The sequence below is a fragment of the Convolutriloba macropyga genome, unplaced genomic scaffold (assembly GCF_964194025.1).
Source record: "Convolutriloba macropyga unplaced genomic scaffold, txConMacr16.3 SCAFFOLD_823, whole genome shotgun sequence".
In the NCBI taxonomy this organism is placed as follows: Eukaryota; Metazoa; Xenacoelomorpha; order Acoela; family Convolutidae; genus Convolutriloba; species Convolutriloba macropyga.
Genome location: NW_027451182.1, coordinates 26,878 through 43,702, shown reverse-complemented (window position 1 = coordinate 43,702; position 16,825 = coordinate 26,878). Strand labels below are relative to the sequence as shown.

At 34.7% G+C, this 16,825-nt stretch overlaps 1 protein-coding gene across 1 annotated transcript in view; it reads left to right on the top strand.

Moving 5' to 3' along the window:
• Positions 1–2,062: 2,062 nt before the first annotated feature.
• The window catches only part of LOC142356455 (uncharacterized), a gene marked incomplete at its 3' end in the record, with an annotated part of 41,265 nt that continues 26,502 nt past the window's right edge, over positions 2,063–16,825 (top strand). Inside the window, exons 1-2 of the mRNA XM_075408367.1 lie at positions 2,063–2,117; positions 9,909–10,264. The remainder of the gene's footprint in view (positions 2,118–9,908; positions 10,265–16,825) is intronic.

Genomic DNA, 16,825 nt, shown 5'->3' with positions numbered 1-16,825 from the left:
AAAAACAAACATTTTCTGTTGATGAAGTGGAACAAATGAAACAAAAGTACGACGTGCCTGTAAAAGGTTGCCGAAGAACTGCACTTCTGGTATTGTTTCTGAGGGATTGTCGCTTTTATATGTTTTGCACACACTATTCTTCGTTGTCGTAGATTATCGGATGATTTATTATTGGTATGAACCTTAGTACTATACATTTTAAACTCTATGCTGAATTTTGCCTTCCAAACTGTGATAATAAAAATTTCATTGTACATTTTTAATTGGCCTCTTGTCGGTTGGTGAACATTTGAATCGAAACCAAAAATAATTTGATAGTTTGAATGAAAGTGTTTTGTTTTAACGAAGAAACATTGGTACAGAAATTTGTATAGCAAGGCCTCTGGCCGTACAAAAGTAAAGGTTGTCGCTAAGTTGTGCAGAATACTATAAAGGTTTGTTCTTCGGGGTTGTTCTTTGTAGAGTCAAAAATTGTTTGAGTGCTGTACTAATTACTAGAAAAGAATTATTGGCATTCAAAAAATATTCCAGATACTTTCAATAAACATGGAGATTTGAGCTATTGACAAACGAATTCAGCGGAAATTATGCCATTTTTTTTAAAAAAAAAGACAACTTTATTCACAAAGAGCTAAAACAATTACATCGTTGCTAGGGCTCTGGCTCAGACTGTAGATAGTCAAAAACATTGGCTGAAAAACCGCTTCAAAAACAAGCAGAATCGCAAAAGAAACTGCTTTTTTCTGACTAATTGTGATACACGTTTACACTTTATAACTCAATGTCGAGATTTAAAAATTCATATTCAAAAATGTTTAAATGGTATTTTTTGATTTGGACAAGCCAGAGATGCTTATTTGGCAAAACGAACAAGTCTCCTTTTTTAATTCCAATTCCTTACAACAGTTTTTTCCACAAAATGTGACGTTCAAAGACTGTCAAATTAAAAAAGTCTATATTTGCTGGACAATACGATAATACCACTCCTAGTTTTATACGCAAACGATAAAGATGAACTAAACTTGCTACATGGGAGTGCGTAGTGCATCTGCAAACTAAAATTGCAACTGAACAACTGACGATTATTATTTATGTCCAGAAGAAAATTTTGATTATAATGAATAAAAACAAACATTTTCTGTTGATGAAGTGGAACAAATGAAACAAAAGTACGACGTGCCTGTAAAGTGTTGCCGAAGAACTGCACTTCTGGTATTGTTTCTGAGGGATTGTCGCTTTTATATGTTTTGCACACACTATTCTTCGTTGTCGTAGATTATCGGATGATTTTATTATTGGTATGAACCTTAGTACTATACATTTTAAACTCTATGCTGAATTTTGCCTTCCAAAATTTTTGAAATTTTAATTTTTTCTTACGTTTTATGCTGTTTTTTTTTGCGTTTCACTGTCTCAGAGACATTCCGTACACAAAACGTGATTCACTTTCCGCTGACTTCTTTTTCGGATTTTTCGTATTTTCTGTTTGCTGATGATTTTACTCTGCTTGTGATTCGAAATTTTGTTTTGTTTAGTCGCCGTTATCAATTTTGTCATTTTTATTTGTTTCATTTTCGTCATTTGTTTCATTTTATATCGTTCATGAATGTTCTTTTGTAGAATTTCCAATTGGAAGCGGCGAAGCAAAAAATAAGAGGGTGTTGAGTAATTTAACTCTTAGATATCTAAGTTGCTGATCAATCTCGTTTATTTGGTTTTTCTAACAGAGCAAAAGTTTTCTTCAGTTTCAGTAACAGAGTTTAAGGATTCTTTTGGCTTCTCAACTAACATTTTGCGTCAGAATTCTGAGTTTTTATTTGACGTTTTTCTTTTTGATGTGTAATTGGATTTTAACTGTTGAAGAATGAAAGAAAGTTGCACTCCGAATATAGCCATCTTGCGTTGTTTGTTTATAAAACACGCAATGCGCTATTTTTGTTCAGTTTTTGTACTTTGGTAGGTACCATCGATAAGTCTGTTGAAACCACAAGTACGTTCTTTAGGGGCACAAATTCTTTTGTTCATCCTATTCCGATGAGCTTTAATTAAATCCTAACGAGAACTCTATTGATCATCCAAACTAAGACGATCAGAAAAAAAATCAATTTGCATCATTAGTTAGATCTCGTACCATTTTCATTTGACTTGTTTGAACCCAGTTATTTTGTGATATACCAATATATTTATACTTACCCATATATACGGGTATGATTCTACATTCCTGCTATCCTCTGATGGTTTTATAATAGTTTTTTGTATCAACAATATCGGAAGATTATAGCAACACATTTTTTTCAAAAAAATAAATACTTTAATATGCGGCCCAATCTTTTGTGTTTTTAGTTTTACATTAGCAAACGGTATTTATAATCATATCTCTTCTTTGGCGCCTATTTAAATTTCTGTTCATTTATCTTTTTTATTCCAACATTTCTATAGGTTTGTTCAGTTTGTGCACCAAAAATAAGTAGCTGATTTTCTCATTTGCTGTATGATATAATCTGAAAATTGTAGGCAAATTATTGCGGTGATGCCCCAACGCGCTTGAAGTGCTTCCAACGACTCGTCACTTGAAAGTGCTTCTAGCTTTATAATCTTTAAAGGCAAAGCTGGCTTACGTTTTTCCTGTGTTTATGTTAATAAGAGCATACGGCGAATCTACCTAAATACTGGTAGTAAATCCATTTAGTCAATGAAATGATCACTCAAATTATAATCAAGAATACCCAATTTTTCGGTGGTTGGACTGTTAAAAAGGATCCGTTAAGTTCAAAATTTTCCAAAATTTGCACGTGCTTTAGTTCTGTTTCCTATCAATTTCGGATCTATTCTGTTTGCCCCCCCCCAAGCTTAGTGAGCATAAATCTTTTATTACCCCCAGGTTCACGTTCTATTTTCTTACATAGTAACGTGCTATATATCAACATATAATTTGTAACTGTGGGTCATAAAAAACACGGCGGGGGGGGGGGGGAACAGAATAGATCATCAATTTCTATTGATTAAGTTCAGGTAATTTGATATAGGTGTTAAAATGATCTCACGTGTAATTTTTTTATCTATACGCGTGCTGACTTTTACGTGTTATTTTATTTCTTAAAATTGGGGAATACTTTAAAATATTCCTTCTAGGGGAATAATCTGGAGGAGGAAGAGTCCACGGCGGTAATTAAGAACCAAAAAGACGGTGGTCGGGCAAATATGCTTGGAATCATGAGCACTTTTGGTGATAGCTATTTATGCTAAAAACTATTTTCAAAATGTTTTGTTATTTTTTTTTGACGAGGTCTTTAAGTGTCTTGGAAGTTATTATAATAAAATGAAAGTATTGGTTGGAAAAAGATCAAAGATTGTTCGAAAGCATTAGTTTTTGTACTTTTAGTCTGATCTCAGTTCGGGGGGGGGGGCATCATTTTATTAGAGCTGGCGCCATGTTTCAAAAATATGAGAAGTAAGGTTAGAGTACTATATAAAAATACGATTGCTTTCTATTTTCTTTTTGAATTGTTATGATTTACAATTAAGCAGTGTTCTGTCAAAAACTGTCACCAATATATGTTCAAGTTCATCAAAAAGTTTTTGAGTGCGCACTTAAACACCTGTAACTTTCTGATTGCACGCGTCATTATTCTAGCAAGGTCAAGATTGCTTTATAATGCTGGCAGTTAATTATGATGAAAAGGAGAGCCATTACACCTTCTGCTCTTTAATGAATTGTCACAGTTTCACTCTTTAATTTTCTGCAATGAGTCGTGTTTGCCCTGTGATGCGTTTTTGCCCATCAATGACTTTTTGCCCATCAATTTTTGGCTGTTGTCAGCCCAACGTTTTGATTCACTTGCATGGCAATTCTCGTTATCTGGTTGGTTTTTCCTTTTTGAAAATTTAAATTTCTATCATATTAACCGCGCAATTTTGTACGAGATTGCTTTATGAACCCGAGAATAACACAAACAATTTAATCTCTTCTCAAACCTTCTGATGGTGATTTATCTTTCATCTGTGTTTGGAAGTTAATGAGGGTTGGTCAAGCGTTTATGGGGCAACTCAATTTTGATTGCGAAAGGAAAATTAGTGTCTTTTTTGCTTGAGTAGGATGTCAACCTTTTGTTGAAAATGGTTTTATTGACGCGGTACGAGACTCAAGTCTTTACCACTATTTCGCAAGTATAATGCAGGTCTTGAATTTAAAAAAAATAATGTGGATAATGTCATGCTCCATTTCTTTATATTTTTTGGTGAAATAATGGCCAACAATTGACTTATGAAGATGGAGTATTGTGAGAAATTGAGGCGTAATTAAAGCAATTCAAAGCTTGAAGTTAAAGAAATTTTTTTATAGTAGCAAAATCAAGCAGCCGTTGTCGAAACTAGTACGTTTTACCATCCCTTATGGCGCGTTTTTTCTTTGAAATAAGTTTTTGGGAGAACGAGACATTTAGATTTTTTTTCAGTCTTGAAAAATAAAATTTGACCGAGCTCTCTGATAATTTTTGTGCTTCATGGTTCACAGTTGTCAGGGTTTATTCAACAATTTACGCAAGTTTTGTCAGTGCTGTGGTGAGACTTGAATCAGGACTGCCCATATTCTATAATGTGAAAAAAAACAGACCTCTGAGACCTCAGTTATCCCAAAATTGAATTTTCTCCGAATAAACATTAATTACGACTTGCGTTCAGTTCAGCAAAGTCTTTTGTCAAAATTTCAATAGAAAAACATTGTGGCTGTAAAACAATTTTATAACACAATGTGCAATGAGAGCTCGTTAGCAGAATTATTCATAATGATAAAACGTTTTATCTGTCGTTTCGGAAAGCTAGGATTTGCTCGTCTGAATAGTTGTGTCCCCAATTACATTGAAAGTTTCAAGAAATGAAACTTGATGATGATGAAGAAACCCATCTAATTCATAAGAATTGTTATTTCTCTAAAACTTTTGTCAAGAACTCGCAACTATTCCAACTTTTATGGGAAGCCAAACTGATCCGAAGATTTTGATTTTATACATTTAACACTTTTAATTAGGATATCATTTCTCCTCAATGTCTCAATTGTTTTTGTAAATACAAAAAAACATGACAAGCGTGTTTTAGATCGGTAAAATCAAAAAGATTAATCAGTCCTTCTGAGACGTGCATTCCAGGCCAAACCAAGGCCAGTAATTGAATTAAATTGGTCAAATAGTAATGAGTAGAGCGTAAATTTATTTCCGGGATAATGTTTCAATAGGTTCCAAATTGTGGAAAATTGCAGAACATCTTATAGATCCGAAAATTCAATATTCATCTTCTAATCTTTGCAACAAAATTTCAGTCAAAAGTAAAAACAACTGTTGAATTCGCCTTCTCGTGTTTTTACCTAAATGAGAATGAACGAGAAATTTATGTGCTTTATAGTTCACATTTGTCAAGTTTCAATGACAACTGCTTTCAGAATTTGCCAGTTCTGGAATGAGGCTGGAATCAGGACTGCCATATTCTATAATGTGAAGAAAAGCAGAGCTTTGATAATTCAATTTTTCCAGAATTGCATTTTCTCTTAATCAACACTAATAACCAGTTGAGCTCAGTTCAGCACAGTATCTTGTCAAAACTGCAATGCAAAGTTTAGCTCGTAATCAGAGGTATTCATAATGACAACTCTGTGTCGCTGGGGAAACTTTTTCTGTGTCGCTCGGGAAAGCTAAGATTTGTCTGTCTAATTAGTTCTGTTCCCATTTACATTGGAATATCAATAAAAAAAGTGATGATAGAGATTTTTTTTCCAGACAATTCTTTGTTATTTTGAAATACTTTAATATGGATGACCATATCCCATCTGTATCAACAATCGAAGAAGACAAAAAAACAGTTTCTCAGTCAAAAGAGAGTTGAGAAATTTAGTTAGAATAGTCCAGAGGTTCTTGCGGAAATCTCATACAAACGTATGGCGCAGAAAAAGGGATCATACAATTCCTTGCTCAGAAATGGACCATTATATCGGATGACGTTGTCATGTTTCCGGTGCGACAGTTACTCAAAGCTGCACCACCAAAACCAGATAGACAGGTGAAACCTCAGGTTGGTGTTTTTATGTTTTAATTCCCTGTTTTGTTGTCCCCTCTTACAACCAGAATCAAAATATTTTTGCAGCTGGTTTACCAAATACAAATTTAGCGTAGCGAGAGCTCGTCACAAGAGAACCAATAACTTAAGTCAATTTCCTTTTTCTGTGCCAATGCCTCAACGGCAGCCATGACAGCTGTTGCTAATTGTCCTACAATTGATAGCCGCACCGGTCAACAAAGACCTCATTGGGAAAGTGCAAAGATGCGCCCAAAAAACAATTAAGATTTTCAGAGATGGAATTAGCTCTCACTGTTTTTGAGTGCATTTCCTTCGACTGAATCAAAGACAATCAACCGTCATTGTCAATCAGCTGAGTTTTTCTCTTTTTTTCAATTTTTGTAAGTTCAGCAATGTCATCAAATATCAACGTCTTTCAAATCTGCGGATCACGGAAGTTGGTGGTGGCGGCACTCAACCAAATGAAACGAAGCAGAAATGACTTCAATTTTAAAAAAATTCCCACAGGTTTGAATCGTCATGGAATGAGATGAGCAAACAACCACGAGCTAGATGTACTGTAGCGACAACAAGTGCAAAAACATTGAATCCTCTAGTCGATGCAGACAGGTTTTTCGACTGGAAAAAATTACTTCCTACACTCAATCTCATTTTTTTCACACAACTGAAAGATTCACTTATCAACAATTACCAAGAAGTTATCTCAAGAAACTTTCTCAAGAAAATTCTTTCTGTTACAATTTGAACTAATGCAATTTAATCACAAAAAATTAAGGTTTGGCCCGCCGAGGGCACACTTTCTTCTGCAATTGGATTCGGCCCAGTAATTATTTGTCCACCAGTCAACAAAATTGGAAGAAACATTGAGAATCAATGAAAGCCTTCAATAAAGCAACTTTTTTGTGTTACAGACTTTCTCAGGAATTGGAAGCATGCAATTCTATCGTTTCTTAAGTCGACGCTTTGACACAAACGAATTCAGTCAATCATAATTTCAGTGCCCAGCTTTTGTTTTCCAACAGCAGAAACGCAGATCTCTGATGTTAATTTTTGTGCAGACGTTTTGGTTCTGTTTACAGTGAGGATTCGGAGCGCTAAAAAACATATCATGATGTTTATATGCATTGTGCAGCGTCTAATTAATTGGGAATAATGACCAGATCAAAACATAGATTCGGTGTGTAAGGTTGCGAGAAGATTGTGCTGTCATCAACGCCATCCCCAAATACTTTTCACAACGGCAAAAGATTTAGCGGCCACTGTGAAATTCCAAAGGTGATTGTTTAATCCCTGGATAATGACCAGTTCAACTGAGCCCCAGCAGTCGCAAAAACAACGGGGATAATTAGCGCTCCATAGGGCCTACATTTTGGCGGTGCCTTTGCGATTTTGCTCCAGAACACCCAAAGAACGCCCCTTACTCTTCTCTTGACACCATTTTTTGTTATCCAGCGTCCCGTCAACAGTTTGCCATCAGGACATTTTAGAAATTGACAATCTGCAAGCTTGAAGTCATTGAAGAACGCGCAGAAGCGGATGCAACATGTATAGTGACGTTTGGTGAAAAATATCTCCCGAACCACATCAAACACCGAAAATTGACCTCTTAATATGATTGACATTGTCTCTATGTTAGTAGAATGAACACCAATAGGCCACTAAGAGTCAAGGAGACAACTGTAGGACGAGATGGAGAAATGATTGTCGTAAAGGTAAAAACGTCTTCAGGCACTTAGTTTCGCCCTTTTTCCGGACTTGTATACCTTTTTCTCTGTAGTATTGTTCTTTTGATTATGGTTTTTATGCCCCAGTTTCAGGCGAAGTGGATTATATCCAACCCCTTGGATCCCACAAAAATATTTTTCAACTGATGAAAATGTTCTGAAGTCTGATTATTTTATATAGAATAGGACAGGCCAGTCTCCAGCAAACTGTTTTTCGATTTGTCCTTTTGTCCCTGGACCATTTTTCGATTGACCTTAAAATTTTCAGGAAAGGAATCTTGACGATCATAAAGAAAACCCCACTTAAAATATCAAAATTAATTTTTTCGCGAAAAAAATTGTCAAGAAGACACAACTGTAGCATCAAAATTAGGAAGCAAAACTTATTAAAAGATATTGTAATGATACTTAGTGCTTTTTAATCATGCCATAAGAGTTGAAATTGAGTTAATTGCATCAGTGAAATTGCAAAAAATTGTTCGAATCAAAACCCTAGAAAACAACTTTCGTTACAATTTAGTAATAAATGTTGTGTTTTCATATGAACGCTATCACTTATACTGCACAATTCACTTTTCATCTCTTCCGTTATATACAACCTCTATCAGTGTTTTCGACGTATTTTTACAATTTCTTCCAATTGCCTCTACTTCGATTTAGGCCTGTCAAGGCATGGACTTAGACCTGCCGGTTCTTGACTAAGACCAAGACTAGAAGATCATCGTATTGAGAGACCACCATATTGAGAACACCGCATTCAACAGTTAAGGCTGTAATATGTGCCCAAATCAATTTATCCTTGAGGTAAATCCTTGAGTTGTGTAAATGGGGCGAGAGTAATTAATTATGTAGATCGCTTTTTTTTCTGTTTCAAAAGCATGGAAGCAGCAAACACAAGCAGCGCTATAGAAAATGACTACTTTTTTTGTGAATGGCTCTTTAACTATCATTTCACATTCCAGCAACGTTAACTCAATGGGCTGTGCATTATTACTCTTGACTACCCTCAGAGTTCGTATCCCGGTTGTTGTTTCTTAACAGTTATGCAAATATTTCTGTTGTTAGTTTGAATTAATCAAAGAACTCATTGAACTATTAATCGCAATCTTCTGAATTTCTTCATGCGCGTAAACTGGATGAAAGATTTTCCGCGTAAGCAATTTAGAAACAGACGTTAAATTATAACTTTAGTTATTAGAGTTATTAGTTCTGTTCTGGAGGAGAGGGGTGATAGAAGAGGCAAGGGGAGGGAGGGGGAGAGGAGATGTTGGTTTGTAATTACCATAATAATAGAAATATTTTTTTATAACGGTAACTTTTTGCTAATTTATTTTCAGATAAACTTTGTGTTGGTGCTATTTTTAGTTAAAACTTGAATCAATAAGCGTGAGCTCTCAATTCAATGCAAAATTGTTTAGAGTGGAAATTATAGGGAAAAAGAATGATACAAAATGATTGTGGTTGCATCAAGTAAGCTTTTAAGGAAATAGCTCTTTTGTAGGAAATTAGGTAAATGATAGCAGGCAGAAGTACACTTACCTTAGACGCTCTTTTTCCATCCAAAATCAGCTCATTTTTAATGTAAATGCTTTTTGCTGGATAATTGAGCCATGCTAAGTCTACTACGCCTTCTAAAACCAATTTCTACAGATTCAAGGCTATAACGATATACAGCTTGAGACTAATTATTCAGCCTATTTTGCGCAATTGCCCAGGTAGGCGGGAAACCTAATTTGTAGCTGAATAAAAAGTAGCTTGCATTACTTTAATGCCACAAATCTAATTGCATGAACGCATTTCTTCAAAATTTTCACTTTTTTCAATTCATGTTAATGAGCTAACACATTTCAGTCCATTTTTTTCTGAGAACGAAAAATTGAGCACTCAAAAGACTGAAATTAGGGTTTTAAGTCTAAACACGCCCAAATATTGCGCTTGAATTCAAATAAGCGGACAACTAATGCGTTTATTGCGCCATATTCGCACGATAAGCAGGGCTTATCTTGTGGTATTTAAGGGTACTTGTAATTTTTGCGGCTGCCTAGGGTGAGGTTCAAAAAGGGTACTGCCAGCATTTGACAAGGTAACAAATTGTAAGCTTTAATCGGACTGTTTGAGGGTAATCAGATCACGCGGTCACTTCAAGTGGCAATTCTTTCAAGTGATTATCCATAGCCCAAATTTAGGTTTGCGGGGAATTTAACCCGTCATTCAGAGCGGAAAGTTCCGCAAAGTTGCTGTTATTTATCTGTTATTGAAATCATTCCGCCCAATTCATTCGATATAACTGTTCCTCTTAATGTTACATGCTTAATTAGTTAACTTCCCGTTACTTCTGGTTATAATTTACATAAATATGCACTGCTTGTAATGTATACAGTCAACTTATTGTCTATGAACAATGTGAAAAATTTCCTGGAATATTCGAAAGTCTGCCCATGATGATCGGCTTCTAAACCACTGAGTGTTTTCACGTGAGTACACTTATCGATTTTTCTTGATAGCATTTATTCATTTCATCTGCTGACAAAATTCAAAATTTATAAATTTAACAGCAAACTTTTCAGTCCCTTTACCGAAACTTTTAGCTCTTGAGAATAAAACTTCTGTCTCGTCATGTTGTGAAAATTCCATTCTCTACGAATATTTTTTGGAGTTTTTTTACGAAGTACAGATGAGTCAGTTGTTCGCTCATAAACATTGCTGCCTTATTCGTATCTGGCAAAACGTTATTCAGCGTTTGTTGTGGGACAAGAAAAAAGACGAATTTGAGACTGCATTAATAGCCGATAGACCCAATTGCGTGATTTATGTGGTAGTCGATTGACTGTAGGAAACGACAAAGGAAAAATAACCTGATACAGAAAGGTCTTCATTTAGGGCAGCTTAGAAGCTGTGGAATTGCCACTATAAGTAGAACTCGAATTGGGTTCTGGTCTCATGAGTAAACAAACCACAAACAAATTGCGTCATGCTGAAAAACGGTCCAGGCGAGCGATCTTTTGAAATTTGAGACCGTTAAACGCATAGCCTAGTGAATTACATAATTTCTTTGTTTTGCTCGACAGAAAATGTGACGGAAACTGCATTATTTCAGTTGTTGGGGCGGTGGATGACGTTGCCCCATTGTTCTCCGATGTCTTAGAGTTCCGGTACTCGAAATTTGACAATAAGCATAATAAACAACAGTTATTTTAACTGGAAGATAGAGAATTTGTTTTTTGTCGTTAGAAAGCTCTTAGCTGTGGACTGGCTGGCGCCCAAAGCACAAGTTTTTGAAAGGCTCGTTAGGAAAAAGTTAGTTCGCCTAAAAATCGATTTGTCACGGATTTACTCAATGCTCTATCAGCTGTGCGTGAGGCATTCAATATTAGTAATAATTGATTTCTGTCTCAAATCTGCTACCAAATTGCTCAAATACGTATACAAATCTCAAAATATTTCAATATGTAGGTTTTCGTCAAATAAAGAAAAAATATTTGAGTGCGGTCTACAATTATGTCATTAGAACAGAAGAACTTATAGAAGCAGTTTCTAGTAAAATCCAGTTAAACAAAGATAAAACTTGCAACAGGCAGAGAAATTCCAATACAACTGAATTTCGTCGGTTTGATTCGTTTAAATTTCAAATTCACGAATTCCAATGCAAGGTATCTGAAGGCTCTTTCAACTTAGGATGTTGAACAGAGTTTCTCACCTTCCGAATTTTTTTGACATATCACTAACTAGTAGATAAAGCGTTGTTCTCCAGAATCAAAATATCTCTGATTGTTTTTCTTGTGCCTAAGGGTACCCACTTTTATAGGTTTTTTATCAGAGTTCACCAATGTGTCACTTCATTTGAAACATTTTAATTAAACGTATAAACGCAAAAGTGGTAGTACAAGGTTGCTCACGAGTTGTAGCATATCTTACGTATATTCTTGCTCAAGATGATTTGAGCTCCGTGGTTTATTGGGCTTATTTATGATTTCAGGTTTCAGCAAAAACCATGTTTCAAACGCAAAGGTTTCAAGCAAATGTACGCATGCTTTTCTTATGTTTTTGTCCTACTTATGAATGTCTGTCTGCTCCAGGTTGTGTTTAGATCTAATTGTCCTAAACTAAGGATCGAGTGAAGTTTGTAAAAGGTTTTAAAAAAGTTTTTTTCTCCAAAAACAGTAATAATAAGGAAAGTCACGAAACTACTAGGGTTTTGTTTGCCCAAAAAACTGCGGCCCCGTTTTAATGAGAATGTTCGAGTTTTTCCAAAAGCAAAATATTTCTGATGATAATTTTGTATGTTTACTCTGAGTGTAGACGAAGCCTTCAGTTCCCATTTTCTTGTTGGCCTTAGAAAGAGGAAAACTCAAGAACGGAAACCATGGCTAGCAGTCATTCCACTGATCGGTGCACAGTCAGTCGAACTTTGATACAAATTGGACTTTAGTAAGTATTTTTTACAGGAGTTGGCTGGGGTGTTGAATAATAGGCCACCCATAATTTCAACAAACGAGTGACATATGTTACTTAGATTGTTACACAGAGTGTTGAATAAATTAATAAAAGTAGCTTTATGCTTGTAGAAGCTCAGAATTTCTTCAATTTTGTAAAATAATTTATCATCCGTTCTACTTTGTTGGTTGTCAACTGATTTCTTTAATTTGATTTCAATTGAAACACAAAAGAATTTTCATTTATATCACGATATTTCATTTTTCGTTGCCGCATTTTTTTAAAAAAAATTTCGATAGGCAAAGCAATAACACTTCAAAGAATTGTTCAATTGGTATATCAGAACAAATTTTTGTTTTTCTAATAACTAAAATAGATTCAAAAACTTGCGTTCCAGAAGCGCTAGGTGGAGTATCGAAACACATCACCATAATAACAATTTTATTGAGGCAGTGAAAATCTTGTCTCTTTGTGTTGTATTAAAGAAGTTCAGTCCATTATTCGTGAAGTTTTACAAAATTGATTTATATATATATATATATATATATATATATATATATATATATATAGCGACCAGAATCTCAGCACCGTTTTACCCCCTATTCATGCTTCTGTTGAGACACTTGATAGAATTTGCGATGAAATGTACCTTACTATTAAAGAAACGCCTTTAATCAATAAGCATTGCTTCAAGAATGCCCCTTCCTCAGATCGCCCATTGTTCAGTCCTAAGACTGTGGATACCATCGACCCTGACTATAATTGTTTATGCGCTGCCTTGCTTGCCAAACTTCCTCGTGATCCTTATCTAGGCCGAAAAAAGAAATGTTTGTTTGTTTCTTAAAGGAGGAGGGTTCTCATCGCCTTTATATAAATTGCGCACTGCGCCTTTTTTAATGGCACGGAGGACTTTACATTGGTAACTTATACTGATTTAAGAGTTTTTGCCCGTCCCGTTGGCCTTGACAGTTATGCATTTTTGGATGCTGACAATCTAGAACCACTCCATTATCATTTGCTACACAAGAAACAAAAGGGTCCCCACATGAGAGTTAAGCTACTTAGTACTGATAAGTGATTGGAAATAGAGTTAGCACACAAGACACTAAATTAAAAGACAAACAGTTTAGACGTCTTTATAACATTTAATTGCAATCGTGTTGCTTTTTACTTAGGGCTTCTTGTTCTACTTCCCATTAATATACTTGTTCTTGAATTGCTATTACACGCTGCTGGTTTTGACAGATGCAATACCTGTTTGTGTTTCTGTTGCTGCTTTTGTTGTTCGTCTCGTTGTTGTGTTGTGCGTGTTAAAGCGAGTGATTTCCTGCCCTAGTTTTGCTTGCTTCTCTTTGTTTTGTTTCTCATGAGATTTCGAAATTCGCGCTGTTCTGCGTGTGATCTTTTCTGCTTCGGCGGAGTGTGTTTTATTTGAGACTTTTCAAGTCACTGATGTAAAGCGTTGGAGATACGGTTCAATAGTGCAAATAAATAGTGTTTCTATGCGAATCAGATCACTTAAGTCAAATTGCAGCCAGGCCAACAGTATCAAGTAATTACAGTAAGTTCTTTAAGTTAGAGAAGTTTTAAAAAAATAAAGAATAATGACCGAAGGTGTGAATTAACAAAGTAAAAGTTTTTCACTAAGCCTGACAGAAGAGAGCATTAAAATTAAGATTAAAACAACGCAGGCTCTACAGCTCAATTTCAACATATAAAGAAACGTATCAACTTTTCAATTAAGTTATACTTCTGCGACCTTCAGTTAATAAAAAATAAAATGCGAAATTTCATTCAAAATTGTCTGCTAAAAAATTTAGCACCGCTGGTTCTGCCCCTGATTGAGCAAAATGATAGTGAGTTCTGAAGAAATGGCGGGTAAAATGATTTTATGGCTCCTGGTAGTACGTACTAGCAAGTGAAAACAATCAAGGTTCTGAAATAAGGAAAGCTAATAGTGGGCTAATTTCAAAACATAGAGTGAAAAATGTAAGGTGAAACTAGGGCGCTGAAAAATTTGCCTGAACATTAAGCATACATTTGAAGCATCGGAAAAGTTGAAGTGCACTTTGCCCCCTCTCTAACTACACTCTCCAGGTGAAAAAATTAAGAAGAAGACAAAATTGGAGAACCCTTTTTGAATTGTCTTGGTGCGCCTTATTTTTTTTTCTTTTCCGCACATTGGCGTCAGTATTGTTGATAGTGTGAACCTTAAGCTTTCAATAGTCTGTTTCGTATAATAGCAGAAAAACAAATGCATTCGAAGAGCATACTGATCAGTTATACAGATTCAAACTTTAATTATATCATAAAATCGAAAATTCATTACTAAGAGGCTACATTTTTTTGGTGAACAGTAGAAACTAATTGCAGCTCAACCTTAGCTTTTATTTAAATAAATTATTGTCCCACAAAGATCTTTCTTCAGAGTTCCGATTATGTTTCAATAACTAAAGCACCAGATGTAACTAGCTACATGAAGTTGTATATTTGACCGACAATTACATAAAATGATGTATCTACCATGAATTATTTATACCGAGTTCTATTAATGATTCAGCAACACTTTTAAGAACTTTATTGCAATATTTAATCCAACTCTTTATTTTCTTGCTTTTCCTTTCTCGTTAAAATAAGCACAAGGGAAACTCTCTAGAGCAGAAGCGTGGGCAATTACTTTTTGAAAAATGGTTTGAATCGTTCTTTATATGCCAAAAAACGAAAAAATAAAATAAACAATATTTGTTCCGGCCTCACTTGTTCCGGCCGGAACTATATACTCAAATGGGTTTTTTTTGTTCAATCAATTTTGGGCAATCGATATATTCATCACAGAAAAATGTGGGTGGTATCATTAAAAAGCTGGTCCAGCGTAGATTTCAAAAGTAAAAAGATTTTTTTGATTTTCGTTTTTTTCGAGGAGTAATCGAGGATTGAAGTTTTGCGTGAACATGGGATATTTGTTCACTTTTAGTGTGATTTTTCTTCAAATTAAGATTTTTTCTGTACAAATAGTATTTCATACTTAAATTTCGGGCCAAAAAATGAACCAGTTTTGTGTTACTGATAGACTAAAGGCGATAAAAAAGACTAGTTCTGGTCTCATAGGGAGCTTCAATATCCAAAAAAAATTTGAAATCTATTTGAGAGCTCTTTTTTTTGAAAACTTTTCCACTTTTTTGCTTTTTTAAGTCACCTAGAGACAAGTCAATTTTCATATCGAGATTCCGTTAATGACAAACTTACTTTGCAGTCAAACGAAGCGCATTGAACAAAAAGTTGTTTTCAAGGAATTGCTCGTGTTTTTTTTGCTTCGACTCTATGTTTTCGTGATTTTGAATGAAACTTTGAATTTATTTCTGAGGTGCTACTAATATTTTGGAGTCTTTTGGCATGGACTCCTTGACTGACTGTGCAATATTTCCCGTAATGTGATTTACGTGAAAATATCTAGTGCTTTGAGTGGACAGCTAATGGCTGTTAAGACTTTAAAGAAAATTTTTCGATTTTTTTTGAACATTCACCAATCATAATCTATAAGTCAGTCTCTGTGATGACAGCATTCTCTTTAGTCCTATTGTAACCATGTTTGATCTAATTGGGGTTTTAGAATCTAGTTTTTAGTAATATGATTCAATGACACAAGATTTCAAAAAGTTTTAAAGATTTTTTTTGGATATTTCCGTATTATTGGTTAGTTTTGAAATCTTCTCACATTGTCCCTAAATTGACAGCTCCTATTGGCTTGATGAAAACGCTCAATGGATTGCAGATGAATTTTCAAAGAAAAGCTTATGGGTTCAAATGGCTTCGACTTTTCTTCTCGCACTTGTCTACTGACTTTTTGGTTTCTGACTGATTTTGTTGTTGTTTTCATAGTCATAAGACTTGTAGTGATGTCTTATTAATCACCTATGCATGACATTCCCATGTTCCTATTGAAACAAATATGAGCATATTTATTGATTCCCGTTGAAATCTTTTGCATTTAATGGCTGTTTAGAATTTAAAAATATTTTTCGAAATTTTTTTTGAACATTAACAAATCTTATATTTTTCGTGAACTGTTAGTCAGTCTCAATTTTGACAGAACCCACTTGCTCTCTACTGCAACTGCAATAAATCTCGTTAGCAGTTTTAACTTTTAACTTTTGATTATATGATTTCAATGACAAAAGAATTCAGCATTTTTTAAGAAAAATATTGGATAGTTTCGTATTTTTGGTTACTTTTGAACTCTTATCTTATTATCGAAATATTATACACCTTATCTAAATATTATTCTAATCACATTGGTTTAATCAATACATTCAGTGGATGACAGATAAAGTCTTCAGAGAAAAGCTAATGGTTTAAATGGCTTCGGCATTTTCTTCTCGCACTTTTCTACTGAATTTTGGTTTTCGTCTCTTTTTGTTGCTGTTTACATAGTCTTAAGACTTATTGTGATGTCTTACTGGTTTTCTAAGCATTTTGCTTGCCATGGGGTTATTTTGAGCGTAGCTATTGATCTCCGTTGAAAGCTTTTGAATTTAATGGCTATTAAGACTTTAAAAATAGTTTTTCGAAAATTATTTTTAACATTAACTAATCCTAAACTT